The following is a 15,611-nucleotide window of genomic DNA, read 5'->3' on the forward strand; positions in this document are numbered from 1 at the left end:
ACTAATTACCCCACATATTCCATCAGTCATCACATCTTCTGTGACATACTTGATAGTATCACTGCAACATTTGCTGTAAAATTATTTGAGAAAAGTGTGCATGGTGAGGGCACGAGTATGTTACTTGAGAGAGCTCTAGCTATAACTGCTGAATTTCAATAGTTTTGTACAAATGAAATCTGCACCTAAGAACCTCCCTGTATCCTTTTTTCCCCATGAATTTATGCATATATAGCGGTCGTCTTTAGTTATAGTGTAGGACCATTTTTTTCCATAGATGAAGCATTTTTTTTTTTTGCCAATAGCTTAGGTGCCGTTTGACGAATCTTCATAATATTTTCAAAACGTTTACTTTGGTCAATTTAGCTGCTGTCTTAAGTTTCATGATGATCTTTCAAGCAAGGGCTGAGAAAAAGGGGGTGCCTAAGCACTTTTCTCCATTCTAGATCAGTGGGATTTTTCACATTTACGAATATTGACTACAGCCTGAACTGCTGAATGTAATTAAACCGAACTTGGCAGAAAGCTATCTGTTGGTCCAGAAAGCACGCTTTTTGTGATTTTGCTGTAAATTCTTTCAGTAGTTGTGAAGATTTTGGAGTAAAAAAAAAAAATATGAAGCTATCTGGGTACACGAATACTTCATGGATCCAACTGGCCTCATGCTGTTATCTTCAGCAAGGACGTGTTGGCAGCCATCTTGGGACTCTGCTTCCGCCAAGTCCCACAAAAAAATATTAATACAAATTAAAGGGGCCAGGGAAGGGTCCCACTGACTCCTTAGCTCTGGTACTGGGGTTTGAGGGACCCCCACCATGTTTAGAAAACATTAATCCGCCACTTTTTTTGATGTTTAAAAAAAAAAAAAAAAACACAGACGAATTTCCCACTCTTTTCTTTTAGTTAGCCCCGGGTGGGCCAAGTCCTAGGGGCATTGGGGGCTTTTTTGAAGGAGGGGTGCGCATGGAGACTCCCTCCTTGGGCTTCTATTAGCCCCAGGGACTGCCACCACTCAGGGCAATTAAAAAGAAAATGCAAGGGGTGTACCATACCCCCTCCACCCTCACCCCCCTCGCCCCCACCCACCCCGGGTACCACTACCTCCCTACAACAAATACAAAATGTTGTGCAAGGGAGGCACACGCAACCCCTCCCCACTGCAGCACTGGGGACCACTACCACTGTAGGGCAAAGATTTAGTTGTATGTGGGAGGAGCATGAGGCCTGCCTGTATCCCCAGGGATCACCACCTCCCTGGGGCAATTATTTAATTGTATGCACAAAGCCCCCACCCCCAATTTCTCAGGAGTGCATTCCCCTCAGGACAAATATACAATTTTATGCAGGGAGGGGGGCGCACAATGCCGCCCTGCAGCCCTTTGGACTGCCACCCCCCGGAGCAAAGTTAAAATTTTATACGGGGAGGCCTCGTGACCACCCGCCCCAGCCTTAGGGAGAACCAGCTTCCCGGGGCTACAATTACAGACCCCTTGCATTCTTGGGGACCGCCACTTCCCTGGGGCAGATATACAATTTTATGCAGGAAGAGGGGTGCGTGCTCGAACCTGCCCACCCTCTTGGACCACCCCCTCCTGGGGCCAACAGAACATTGTAGGGGGTCCGCACTGCCTCCCTCGAGGAGCCAATGATAGCCCTGGGGGCTGTCATCCCTCAGTACTGACCCCTGCTATGCACCGGAGTGCCCACCCCTAGGACATAGCTGTTTGCTCTCACTTGGCAATAGCTTTGACCGCTCCCGCCAAGTCAGAGCAAACACTTCACATTCTGCAAGTGAGGTCATTAATGTGTGCAGGTAAACAGATGAAAACAATGTTCCTGCAAGAAGGGACCTGCTATTTAAAGCAGATCTTTGGTTCTGGTAGCACTGCCGACTCCTGCAGGTCGTGGGGAACGGGCTAGCACTGCGCAGGGCCTTAAGTCCCGCCCCACGGGCTTTCCTCTCTCTCTTCCGAAGAGAGAGAGGTTCTTATTGCAGTGGTCTCTCCATACAGTGACATCAAAGAGACAAACTAGCAAGATGTTTGTTAAGAATGTTGGTTACTTTTGATGGACAGCAGACAGTGGGCACTCCTGGCCTAATGGCAAAGCTTTTGGACTGTCACTCAGTAAGCTGGAGGTTTACATCATTGTATCTTATGACAGTGTGTCTGTTTATTTTCCTGTGTTTTGATAAACATGCCTTGTGATGTAACATTACAGTATTTTTCCAATCAAAATCTTTGGGTTCAATGTCGTAGTTAAGTCTGGACACCACATGCTAACGAGTCACTTTGGGCTTAGTGGTTAAGGTCTCTGACCTGTATGCTGAAGGTTATGGGTTCAAGTGTATGTGTGTGTGTGTGGTCATTTCCGTGGGTCCGGAATTGGCTGGGGGAAGGGCCATGCAGACCTGAGGCCAACTCCTGTTGCTCAAGACCAAAGGCTGTGCGCAACGTGGGGTTGGGTGGTTAGGGGAGTTGGCTGTAGGGTCTGGATGCAGGCCAGGTGCTGCGGCCAACCCAGCTATGTGCGGCTCAAGTTTGGTTGGTTATAGTGGGTTGGCCGTAGGGCCTGGCCTTTGGCTGAGCGTGGCAGTGGTTGGATTAATATAGTAATGAGCATTACTTTACGTTCAACCATAGAAAGTGACAGAAAAAAACAAAGGTTACAGGGATGTTAAAGTTGGGAAATAAAATTAAATAAAACATAGAAATTCACTTAAAAAAACAAAGGTTACAGGAACATTATAGTTACGTTCTGAATTTACTCGTACAAAACCTTAGAAATTCAGCAGCCATTTCACGTAACTATAACTCGCGCCCATCCTCACCATGCAATGCTAATTGCCCCAGATATTACAGCAATCATGACAACTTTTATAATGTCATTATAAATGTCAATGAAGCATTACCAGTCAATTTAATGAAGGAAAAACTGTGCATGGTGAGGGCATGAGTTAATTACCTTAGGGCACGAGTTATAGTTAGTTATTTCAAGTACTATAACTGCTGAATTTCTCTGATTATGTGTGAGTAAATTCAGGAAATAACTATAAAGTCCCTGTAACCTTTCTTTTTTCAGTATGTGTGTGTGTGTGTGTGTGTGTGTGTGTGTGTGTGTGTGTATATATATATAAATATATATATATAAAACCCAATGATTACAGGTTCACATTTTACTCGCACAAAACCATAGAATTTCAACAGTTATAGTTAGGATTATATCAGATAACTATGACTGACGCCCAAGGTAGCTATAACTCGCGCCACCGCCACGCATTTTTTCCCTCAATTTTACTGCAAATGTTAGTGATATTATCAATGATGTCATCGAAGATGTCATCAGTGGTGTAATATGTGAGGTAATTACTTTTCTAAAACATTTTTTATTTTTATTTCCTAACTATAACACTCCTGTCACTTTTTTTTTTTCCAGTATTTTTTTCTTTTCTTTATAACATTAAGTAATTTTAATGACGTTATGCTAATCCAGTCACTGCTGCACGCGGAGCGGGTTGGCCGTGTGCGGGCAACCCCCTATAAACACCCAACTGTGTGCCACACTCAGCCTTCAGCTGTGTGGCGGGAATGCTTGCAGGGCACATTAAGCAGTTATCTCCACACACTGTTGCCACAGGAAAGGGGGCAGGGTAGAAATACCTTGACCCCTTATCCTTGGTTCTGGGTCGGTCGGGGACCCCACCAAGGCAAAAAAACATTTATTTTTTAAAGTTTTGCTGTGAGTTAGTGGAAAAAATGGAAAGAAAAAAATTACAAGTGTGGGCACACGGCTAGTATTTAATAAAGCCCCGGGTGGGCCAGGTCCCAGTGGCTTGCAAATATGTGTAAAAAAGATTAAGAAGGGCAGGGCGCATGGGGCCCCCCTCCTGAGACTCTTATGAGCCCCAGGGTCCACCACCTCCCCAGGGGCTTTATTGTAATGAGGGAGGGGGGTGGTAAATGTAGTAAAGAAGGGGGACCCGCGCATCCCCCTTCTGGGTCCTACAATGCCTTGGGGACCACCACCTCCCCTCGGCCAAATGCATTCTTTAAAGGGGGAGCACCCCCTCCCAGTCCACATATGGCCCCAGGGACCCCAACTTCACAGCCAGACCGCTAGTACCTGGATGCCCTGACCCCACCCAGGACACCCATTGTGTAACATTGGACCGTGAAAGGGAGCCTCAAGGTCCCTGTGGTCCCTCCTACCGAGAGCTGCCATTGCTCCTGCATGCAGGAGCAGCTACAAATGCTGCTCCCTGCATGTGGGAGCAATCATTTCATCTCGCTCCCTGCCTGCATGGCAGCAGGCAGAGAAAAGGATTAAAACTCTGCTTCCACCAAGTGGGGCAGTTTGATAGCTTTCTGGATGTTTGCTCTTACTTGGTAGGAACCGTCCTGTCTTGCTTAGCGAAAAGAAAACACCTATCTCCTGCATGTTGGGTCGGGGGGCAAGGAGGCAGTCCCCAGGGCCATTAATGGCCCCCCGCATCAGTTTTTTTTTTTAGTTCGCCCCACGGAGGTGGTACCCTAGCAGCATAGCTGGGTGATCTGGCCATTTATACCCAGCTCCCTTTATCATTACTTTTTATCTTTTTGTTTGGGACTTGGCTGAGTCAGTCTCCCAAAATGGCTGCCTGCACTTCCTGTGTTGGCAGCCAATAACATCTGTGCACGATATTGGGAGAATTTATGCAGTTAGATATACAAATTTGGATTTTCTTTAATATTTCAAACTACTGAATGGGTTTACACCAAAGAACAAAAGCGTGCTTTCTGGACCAAGAGCTACCTTCCCGCCATATTTGGTGTAATCCCGTCAGTGGTTCTGGCTGCAGTCATGTCTGAAATCTCTATGGGAATTAACATGGGAAACACACTTTTTGACACCCCCCTTTTTCTCGGCCCCTTGTTGATGGATCACCCAGAAACTTGCCATACACAAGACCCAATGAGATACTGTTTTGGAAAGTGTCTTGAAGGTTCGTCGAATGGTGCCAAAGATATAGCCAAGTGAAAAAAACTTTTCCTGTGGAAACTAGGTCCTAAATGTAACTACCTACTGGCGACCGCCAGTAGGTAATGTGCATATATATAAATGTGTGTGTGTGTGTTACCTTGTGGCGGTCGCTAGTAGGCATAGTTAAGACCATGTTTCCATATGAAAAGCATTTTTTGACGTGTTGGAAAGTGGGTCATTGGTAGTGGTAAGTATGCATCTACCACTGGCAGTCAGGCCACGAACGCAATACAGGGCCAGTAAAGATCTCAGTAAATTAGCACCTTGCTCAACCCTTGGTAGCTGTAACCGAGCAGGCAGGCCCAACTTAGAAGACAAGAGTGTAAAGCATTCAAAAACACCAGTAGAGTAAACAAGTAAGACACAACACACACTATAACTCCCACACCAATTTATAAAAATAGGTTGTATTTTTATGAGTAGACACCAAAACATTAAAAAATCCAATGTAGGGAACGGGAGATAGAAATGTTTAAAGAATAAACACTTACTAGCGCTTAAAAACATAAAGCACCAAATTGGGACATATGGTCGCGCCGCTAGACCGGGCCAAAGGCAAAGCTTGAGGCTGACTGCGATGGAGCCCTGGTTGAATGGGCTAAGCGGGAGGTTAGGTCAAAATGTTATCTTCACACTTAGAAACTTTTCTGGCGCTTTTTCTTCCAAGGGCCCTCGCTGCTCTTCACAAGGCCGGATTTGGTGACGGTTCATCGGCTTAACTTTCAGGGAGCTCCTGGACAAATCCTGGAAGTCTGATCTCCAGAGCTTTCCAGCGGGACAAACTTGAAAATCCAGGCCGGGTTGCAGTAAGCGTTCGCTGGCTTGACGTCCCGGGTCGAGTTGGTCACCTCCTGGAGTTTTTTCACAAACGTTCTCCAAACGTCAGGAGATGTTTCCTGAAGTCCTCCTTGTAGGTTGAAAGGGTCCAAAACACAAATCCAAGGGTCTGGAATCTCCGGGATCGTCCTTGGAAAGTTGGGACTACAATTCTCACAGTGCACCTGCCCAAATCCTTAAAAGTCGACTCAATGCACTCCAGGCTGGGGATCCTTGTTAGAAATAATGCAGGTGAAGCTCTGTTAACCTGTAGCTGCAGGGAATCCACTCCTTAGTCCTTCTTGAAGAAAAACATAGTCCCCAGGGCTTTAGTACCAGATTGTGCACCAGGCACAGTTCACTGAAATGCAGTCCGAGGGTGCAGATCCAGGTTTCAGCAGGAGAGTCCTTCTTTCTCTTGTAGTTTCAGGCAGCAGAACTGAGAGGCTTTGCACCTCTCACATTTTCTCACAGCTCCTGGGCATCAGGAAGGGGGCACCACTGACAAATAGAATGCTGGGTGACACCCAGGTGCATGACCACTTCCTTCAAAGTGTGGCATGTTCCTGCCCCAGAAAGCCCAATTCTTCCAAAATCCATGATGGCTGAAATTTCAGCAGAGCAGTTAGATCTAATTAAACCAGCTCCCAGTGTGGCTCATTTCCATAGTTCTTCTCCTCCTGACATCTGCAAATTCCTCCCTTGAGCCTGCTGTCTGGCTAAGTGGCAGAGGGTGTGAGGGTAAGTGGCCTGTCTTACCCTCATTGTCCTGCTCTCCTTTGAGGCTGTATGGTTTATTACCCCTCCTCCTGCTCTGCCATTCCTGTGCAGCTGCAGAGCTCCCTTTAGCAGATAGCCTCTCCCACGGACAGCCACTTATCACCTATTCAAAGTCATCTTGCTAATCCTGTTAGCGATGACCAATCGGGGGGGACCTGCAGAAGGCTGGATTTTGGCTTACAAAAGAAAAGACTCATAACTTCTTAGCTGTAACAGTAATGATAAATTCGCCAATGGCAAATTGCTGGTTCAATCAAAACCAATCTTTTAAGTCTTGGAATGTCACTTATATGCCTTTTCTAACAATATTTACAATTGGATACAATATTGCAATGTTAGGCTATGGAGCTTAGTATCTACAATGGGGGAAAAATGAAATAAAGTCTTCCCTCACTAGGGTTTATAAAACATATTTTATAAGGACCCTGTTTATAGTTACATGACCCTGCCCCCCTCTCACACCCAGCCATGGGATACCTGGGAAGGACCCTGGGGGTACCCAGTGTGTAAAATATAATGTAGATTATCACTTTTAAAGTGCCCATAGCACCAAAGTCGAATTGGAACACCATTTCCATTTAAATGCGGTCTACATAGTCAGGCTGCATTTAAAAATGACAGAAAACCTCCAGCAGTGTCCACATGCAAAGAGCAGCAAATCTGCTGGACCTCTAACTTCCATGCCCTATTATCTACTAGGGTCTTATAGGTAGTTGGCACCCCCTTGCCCTATTATCTACTAGGGACCTATAGGAGCTGTCGTGGAAATGGTAAGAAATTGACTTTTAAAGACAGGCTGCAAGGCAGGCTTGCCTTTAAAAGGACAAAGCACACAGCAATGCACACATGCAAGTGCAGAAATACTTCTGGGTGTCTAATTGCCATGCCCGATTATTTACTCAGGACTTAAAGGCAGATTGTACTCCCTTGCCCTATTAGCTACTAGGGACTTACAGGGTCTGTCAAGCCAGTTGTAAGGATAACCTAGTACTTAGTGTACTCTACTACACGTGTGTGTTTTAACATGGCACTGGCCTGGGCCTGGCTAGCAGGGCCAAGAGCACAATCAGTCAGTCAGTTACCATCAGTACCAGTCAGCAAAACAAATGTGGGTGGACAGGACCAAAGGATGACTTTGCAACATGGCCCTCCTCCCAAACTTATAGTGATGGGTCACAAATCTGCATCCAGGTAGTCCTCATCAGCTAAGTGGAAAAACCTGGAAAGTCCGTCTGTAATGGCATGGGCAACCCTAGGTCTATGTTCCACTGTAAAGTCCATCCCCTGTAGAGAAATGGACCACCCCTAAAGCTTGGGATTCTCTCCCCCTCATCTGCATGAGCCACCTGAGAGGTCTGTAGTCGGTTTGAACACGAACGTGAGTACAAAACGGATATGGTCTCAGCTTTTTCAGGGCTCAGACCACAGCAAAGACCTCCCTCTCAATAGAACTCCAACTTTGTTCTCTGGGGAGAATTCGCTTGCTAATGAATGCAACTGGCTGATCAAGGCCCTCATTTAGGTGTGCCAACACTGCCCTAGTTACCTGCTCTGAAGCATCAGTCTGCACCACAAATTCGTTTGTGTAGTCCGGGGGCAGCTACACTGGTACTGAACACACAGCAGCCTTTAGAGTGTCAAAAGCCTTCTGACACAATAGAGTTCATATCACCTTTTTTGGCCTCTTTTTAGAAGTAAGTTCTGTCAGGGGAGCCACAATGGTCCCATAGTTCTGAACAGACCTTCAATAGTACCCATTCAGACCAGGGAAGGACCTGACCTGTGTCTGGATAGTAGGAGCTGTCCAATCCAAAATGGTTTGGATCTTGGCCTGGAGAGGTTCTTATATGGCCTCTACCTATCAAGTGGCCCAGTTACACCACCAAACTCTTTCCAGTTTGGCACTTGCTGACCTTAAGTCAGACCTGCCTGCTGCATGGCCTGAAGCACTTTCCTCAGGTGGTTTAGGTGATCCTCCAGGTGGAACTATACACAGCTATATCATCCAGATATGCTGCACTGAACTGCCCCAACCCAGACAGGGCCCTGTTCACCATCCTTTGGAAGGTGGCCAGGGCATTCTTTAAGCCAAAGGGCATTACTTTAAACTGGTAATGGCCCTCTGGCGTGGAGAATGCTGACCTCTCCTTTGCTCTCCTTCAGTGAGTGGAATCTGCCAGTAGCCTGAAGTCACATAAAATGTACTCAGATACTTAGCAGCCACTAACCTATGAATGAGCTTATCAGCTCTAGATATTAGGGTGGCATCAATCTCTGTGACTACATTTAGTCCTCTGTAGTCCACATAGAACCTTTGGGAACCCGTACCACTGGAATGGCCAATGGACCATGAGAGGGCTCAATCGCCTCCAAATCCAGCACCTTGGTTACCTCCGCCTCAATGCTGTCTCTGCCATGGTCAGACAACCTGTACAGTTTATTTTTGACAGGGGGGCTGTCACCAGTGTCAATGTGGTGTACACACCAATCTGTGACACCTGGGGTCAAAGAGAACAGACTAGGAAACTGCCCCAGCACCTGCTTGCAGTCTGTGTGCTGTTGGTCTGTCAATTTGGTAGAGTGCGCAACTCACTCTACTGACCCATCTTGCACATCATTGAAGAGGAGGTGTCAAAACTCTGACCTGTTCAGCGCAAGAGAAGAATGAAGAAATATTCCCTATGCCTCTCCCTCCGATAACCTCTGTCCTTCAAAGAAAAACGTTGGATAGACCGTCAGAAGGGGGGGGGGAGAGGGGATGGGGGCGTAAGAAGAGACGTTTGGGCTTCGAGATGTCTTTTCCTGAGTATTTCCTGTCACCCAATATCTTGCTAGAGATATTTTTGCTTTTTTGTCTCAGGATTCAGCATCTCAACTGTAAAATAACATATTTAATCATCCACAATTTTATAGAAAACTGAATAGAACATTTAACTTGTGTATTACTAAAATTTTATATGCATTTTCTGACCCAGCTGATATCCTTTCTTCTTGAACAATATGTACATATGTTTATATATTTCGTTTGATAAGATGTAGCTAAGGAAATTGCGTCTCGGAAATTAAAATGTCTTTTCCTAGTAACTTATTTCCTTTACAAAAGAAATTTAGCAGTTTAAACAGTTTTTTTATTTTCTCCTCTTTAGTGTACTTGTTTGACAACACTGCTCTTCATTAATCCCGAAGTACTGCTCACTGAACTCGGGTAAGTTCTTGTTCTGCTTTAATCTTGAGGTGTCTTATATTTAGTTTAAATTTACTAAGGTCCGCTAGATCTTATATCTCTAAAGCGAAACTGCTGTATTTTATTTATGCTTTTCTTATATGGTCACACAAATAATTTTTTTTAGATATGCTTGTGCTGACTTTGACAGCAGGTGGTGTAAGAACAGGAAGTGGCAAGTCTCCTCAGACCGCCCAGCTCTGCCTCCCGATACTGGTAACAGACTGACTCCAATACGAGACACTACTCTGAACCTCCTCTCTTTATGCAGATTTCATAATGAAGCCTGAAGGTACTACACAATGGAATTTTAAGACTCCTTTACCCTGACTAAACTTTTCTGATGGGAACAAAGCTGTTTACGGCTCTAACTCTTCAGGTGTAATGCGCTTCGCCTTAGGCGAGAGACCTGGACGTTCTATTGTTGGCTTCTTGGTTTGCAAAACTAGTATGCAAACTTATGGTTCTTAATCTGGCAGCCATCTGGGAGTTTCGCCGATTCTAGAATCACCTCCAAGTTCCTTTTTGCTTCTTATGGGTCCCAGTTAGCCCCTTGTGAGTAATTACACTTATTGACTTTACCCTAGTCTGATTAGGATATTGTTGCATTCTGACAGGAGGTCGAGCACTGGCTCAGTTTTCTCCTCTTCTCCCTCATCTGTGACCAGTAAGATGGTCATGTCTGCCCTGTCGTGGCAGGGTTTCAATCTATTGACATGCAGGACCCTATAAGGGTTCTTGGGGGGGTGGTGTTATCTACCAGATAGGAAGCCGCACCCTTCTTTTCATTGATTGGGTAGGGCCCAGTCCACTTGTCATGAAGGGCCCTAGGAGCTATAGGCTGCAACACTCATACCAATTGTCCTGGAGTATACTCTGGCATTGCAGCTTTCCGATCATACCATTGCTTCATCAGCTCCTGGTTGGACTCCAGTTTCCTGCTTGCGTACTGTGCCATGCGTGAGTGCAAGCCTAGCATATAGTCAAATACATTGTCCTTTGCTTCCTTGAGAGGCTTCTCCAAAGAGACTTTTGGCAGGCATAATGGCCCCCTCACAGGGTGCCCAAACAACAACTCAAAGGGACTGAGACCAACCCCCTTTTGTGGGACCTCCCTGTAGGCAAACCGTAGGCATGGGAAGAGAAGTTCCCATCTTCTCCCGAGTTTGTCAGACAACCATTGATCATGCCTTTTACTGTCTTATTAAATCTCTCCACCAGACCATTCTTCTGGGGATGATAAGGGGTGATGAAATTGTAAATAACCCCACATTCATCCCACATCGCATTCAGATAGCTGGACAGGAAGTTTGTATCCCTATTAGAAACAACCTCTTTTGGAAAACCCACTCTGATGAACACACCAAGCAGGGCCCTAGCCACTACACGGGCAGCTATTGTTCTCTTGTGGCGTGATCAACTCCCAACAAGATATACTTATTCCCTGAGGCAGTAGGTGGTTCTAGGGGACCAACCATGTCTACCCCCACCCTCTCAAAAGGGGTCCCAATCACTGGCAGTGGTATCATATCAAGGGAGCCTTGGGGGTGCCCCCTGTTCTCCCACTGGCCTGACAGTTGACCTAGAAGCTACAAAACTCCTTTAACTTCTGAGAGATATGAGGCCAATAGAAATGGTTCACTAACTGGATCCAGATCTTGCTCCACCCCAAGTGTCCTGCCAAGGGTGTATCTTGACTCAGGCTAAACTCTTTACTTCTGGGGCACCACTAACCTCCTGGTGGGCCCTTTTTTGAGGTTTCTGGCCTCAGTATACAGCAGCCCATCTTCCCAATAGATCCTGTGAAAGAGTGGGACAATCTCTTTGCCTCTAAAAAGACACCTTTCTGTAGGGACTACTGGTTACTGTAATTTCTGCCAAGTTTTATACAGCTGGTAGGGATGGAGTCCCATCCTCCGAGGTCAGATCCTCCCCATCAGGGTCAGGTTCCTGCTGCACCTCTGGAGTTTTATGGGCTGGCTCACCAGACCCAGCACCCTTGTCCAGTGAAGCTTAGCCCTTCGTTCCAGGGTCCAAGCATCCAGCATTTCCCTTCTGTGTAATCTGTGACCTGGTCAGACAGCACATACTCACTCATGGAGCTTCAGTACTCTCATATGGAGCCCTCTCCACTTTTGACCGCTCCGATACTTCGAGATAATTTCCCAGTAAAAACTGTATTGCAAGGCTAGGTGACACAGCTACTTTCTTGGGGCCTGTCACACCTCCCCACTCCAAATTCACCTTAGCCATTTGATAGAGTTTGGTCCTGCTGCCTGCATAGGTCACCTGGTGAAGGTCTGCTCTTGAGACACCAGTGTATCTGTCACCATAGTCACACTGGCTCCAGGGTCCCTCAGAGCCTCAACCTCAGTCGCGCTGATGTTAAGCCTCTGCCTTTACTGGTCCATGCTTGGTGGTAAGGTGGCTTGGGGTGCAAGATCCACCCCACCAAAGGATACTAAGGTTGCCTCTGGCTCTTCCCTGCCCCTCTCTGGGGTACCCTCCACCCCCACACTTACACTTCCAATCCCTGAGGACCGGCCAACAGTCTAGGGCTTCTTTGTGCAGACAGCATCTCCTCTGTTGTACCATGGCTAACCACAGTCAAAGCACTTTTCCACCTTGGAGGGATCAAAGTACCTACCCTTCTTTCCCTGATTGCCCCCCCCATACCCCCCCCCCCCACCCTTCTTAGGTTTTTATGGGTCTGTGGAAAATGCCTGTTTTTTACCTTCTTTCCCCTAGGAAGGGACCGGTCCTCCTTTCTTCGGGTCACCCCCTGCTGCTGATTGGAAACCCAGGTTCTGATGGATACAACTACCTGTGGATTCCTCAACTAATGAATACTCCCATGGCGCCAGCATTCGACGGAAATCTTCTTACTAGTCTCTGCACGTCGACGAGGACGTCACTCTAGCCCACGCGACGCCGTCTGACGTCATACAGGCAATAAGAGGTCCTCGACGACGTGCCGACGTCAGTTCCCTTTTTTCCGTGCATTCGAAACGGTTATCTTCGAGGGAGCAACTGTTACTTTTGTGGTTACAGTGTATTTTTGCTGCGTAGTCTTTCGCTGTGGTAATAATGTCGCAGAGAAAGTCTGGATTCAAGCCTTGTCGTGAGTGTGGAGGCAAGATGTCAGTGACGGATCCTCATTCCGATTGCCTTTGGTGTTTGAGCTCCGACCACGACGTCTCGACTTGTGATTCATGCCAGCACATGAATCCAAAGGCCCTCAAGGAACGTGAGGCGAAGCTGTTTATGGCGAAATCGAAGGAGAAGCATCACAAGAAGTCTTCTTCACCAAGACATCGGCGTCATCAAGACTCCCGGCGCCGTAGAGAATCTCGGCGTCATTCAAAGGAGACTCGTTCCAGGTCTTCGGATCGGCGCCGAAGGACATGGGAGATCAGTCCCACGGTTACGCCGCATCCTTCGACGCCGTTGCCCTCTCCGGCGTCTCCAACTTCACCTGGACAGGCGTCGGTGATTGAGGTATTGGAGCCTCAGGTGTTTTCTCCGGCGTTGCAGACGTCGAGGCCGGCGTCGGGGTCGCCTCCGAGACAGGCACCCCAGTATCCGGCTTTTCCCACCCCTGGAGCCGATAGTTCTGCATTCTTGAATGCAATGTATGCCATCTTCCAACAGATGGCTCCAGGGGGTGCTCCGGCTGGGCCTTTGGCCTTTTCATTGGGTGATCCTGCGCCTCTTCGGCCGGCACCCTTTATGCCCTTTCTCCCTTTTGGGAACGTGGGCTCGGCGCCAGTGTCGGCGCCGGTGGCCGCTCCGGTGGCTTCAGAGGGATTGGCCCCGGGGATTTCCATCCCGTCGACGTCGGAATTTCGGCCTGTGACTCCGGTGGGTCCATCTGCTTCGACTGCTCTTTCGTCGGCGCCGAAGTTACCTGTGGCGCCGGACGCGGCGTCGGTGGCTTCTGAAGATCGGCGCCGATCTTCGGCGGAGGCATTGTCGACTCTGCGTATTGAACAACGGCTTCATTCGAGGAGACGTGCTCTCCGTGTATTAGAGGAGCAGGAGTACCAACGAGCCCTGGAGGAAGGAGAGCAAGAGGACTCGGGTGATGGGCTGCGTGGTCTGGAGTCGGCCAGTGGGCTGGACACTTCCCCTGAGTGGGATCTTTCGTCCCCGGGAGAATATACTGAGGAGGCTGCTTCCTTTCACGCAGTGGTACGGAAGGCAGCTAGTTTTTTGGACCTGCCTTTGCCGGTGGTGGAGGCTAAACAAAACCTTCTAACAGAGGTGCTACATCCGGCCTCAGCTGCGGCGGAGCCTCTTTTGCCATTTAATGACGCTCTGCTGGATCCGGTTTTAGAGGTGTGGAAGAGGCCGGCATCTTCCCTAGCAGTTCACAGAGCCGTGGCCAGGAGGTATCGGGCGGCTCCGACTGACCCTGGTTTTCTGTCTAGGCACCCTACGCCGGAGAGCTTGGTGGTGCAGGCCTCCTGTTCATCCAAGTCAGCGCCTGGTTCTTTCCCGACGGTGCCTGGGGACAGAGATTCAAAGAAACTAGAGGCGCAGTCCAAGAAGATTTTTTCGTCCTGCAGTCTGGCGTTGAAGGCCACCAACGCAACCTGTATCCTGGGGAGGTATATTCATGCTCTGATGGATGACATTTCCTCATCATTTACAGAGCTTCCCCAGGGTCTTTTGGATGTTGTTTCAAATGCCCAGGCTGCTGCGACCCAGATTATCCAGACGGGACTGGATACGACCGACTCGGTAGCCAGAGCAATGGGCACAACTGTGGTGGCAAGGAGGCAGGCCTGGCTCCGTAACTCGGGCTTTTCTGCGGATGTACAGTCCACATTGTTGGATCTCCCGTTTGATGGGGACAAACTGTTTGGAGCCAAGGCTGATTCGGCCTTGGAACGTTTTAAGGAGAGCAGGGCCACGGCTAAGTCGTTAGGGCTCCAAGCTCCTTCTTCCACGGCCTCTTCCAGATTTTTCAGGAGGTTTAGTGGATTTGGGCGTGGCTCTTCCTCCTCTTCCTTTCGGGGAAGATATCAGCAACCTGCCTCTTCCCATCCCTATAGATCTTTTAGAGGGAGAGGTAGGGTCCGCACCAGAGGAGCCTCTCCGCAGCACTCTGCCTCTTCCTCATCCTCTGGCGGGGTGCAGCAGGGGAAGCAGCCTTAGGCTTCCACCATTTCCCACTCACTCCTCTCCTGTAGGGGGAAGATTACAGCATTTTCTCACCAAATGGAAGACTGTTACAACGGACACTTGGGTTCTCAGTATTGTGGGAAAAGGCTACACCCTTCCTTTTCGGGAGTTCCCGCCCCTCATCCCGCCCCGCCCTTCTTATTGTTCAGAAGAACACCTTCTGTTGCTAGAACAGGAGGTACAAGCCCTCCTTTCAAAGGGCGCGGTGGAGTTGGTCCCAGAGAAGGAAAGGGGTCGAGGATGTTACTCAAGGTATTTCCTGATTCCCAAGAAGGATGGTCGTTTGAGACCAATCCTGGACCTGAGGATCTTGAATTGGTTCCTCAAGCAGGAAAAGTTCAAGATGCTGACCCTAGCACAGGTGCTTTTGGCGTTGAACAAGGAAGACTGGATGGTGTCTGTCGACTTGCAGGATGCTTACTTTCATATCCCGATACTCAAGTCACACAGGAAGTATCTCCGGTTTGTGGTGGGATCGCAGCACTATCAGTTTGCGGTCCTTCCGTTTGGTCTTACTTCAGCACCTCGAGTCTTCACGAAGGTGATGTCGGTGGTTGCGGCAGAACTCAGAAGGAAGGGGATAGCA

At 48.1% G+C, this 15,611-nt stretch overlaps 1 protein-coding gene across 4 annotated transcripts in view; it reads left to right on the forward strand.

Annotated features, from left to right (window-relative positions):
- S100PBP (S100P binding protein) overlaps positions 1-15,611 on the forward strand; it is a 464,083-nt gene that overhangs the window by 123,819 nt on the left and 324,653 nt on the right. For all 4 annotated transcript variants that reach the window (XM_069223393.1, XM_069223397.1, XM_069223396.1 and 1 more), the window contains one exon: positions 9,762-9,820. The gene's annotated coding sequence lies outside the window, so the exon portion shown is untranslated. The remainder of the gene's footprint in view (positions 1-9,761; positions 9,821-15,611) is intronic.

This window comes from Pleurodeles waltl, chromosome 3_1 (assembly GCF_031143425.1).
Source record: "Pleurodeles waltl isolate 20211129_DDA chromosome 3_1, aPleWal1.hap1.20221129, whole genome shotgun sequence".
NCBI classification, from domain to species: Eukaryota; Metazoa; Chordata; class Amphibia; order Caudata; family Salamandridae; genus Pleurodeles; species Pleurodeles waltl.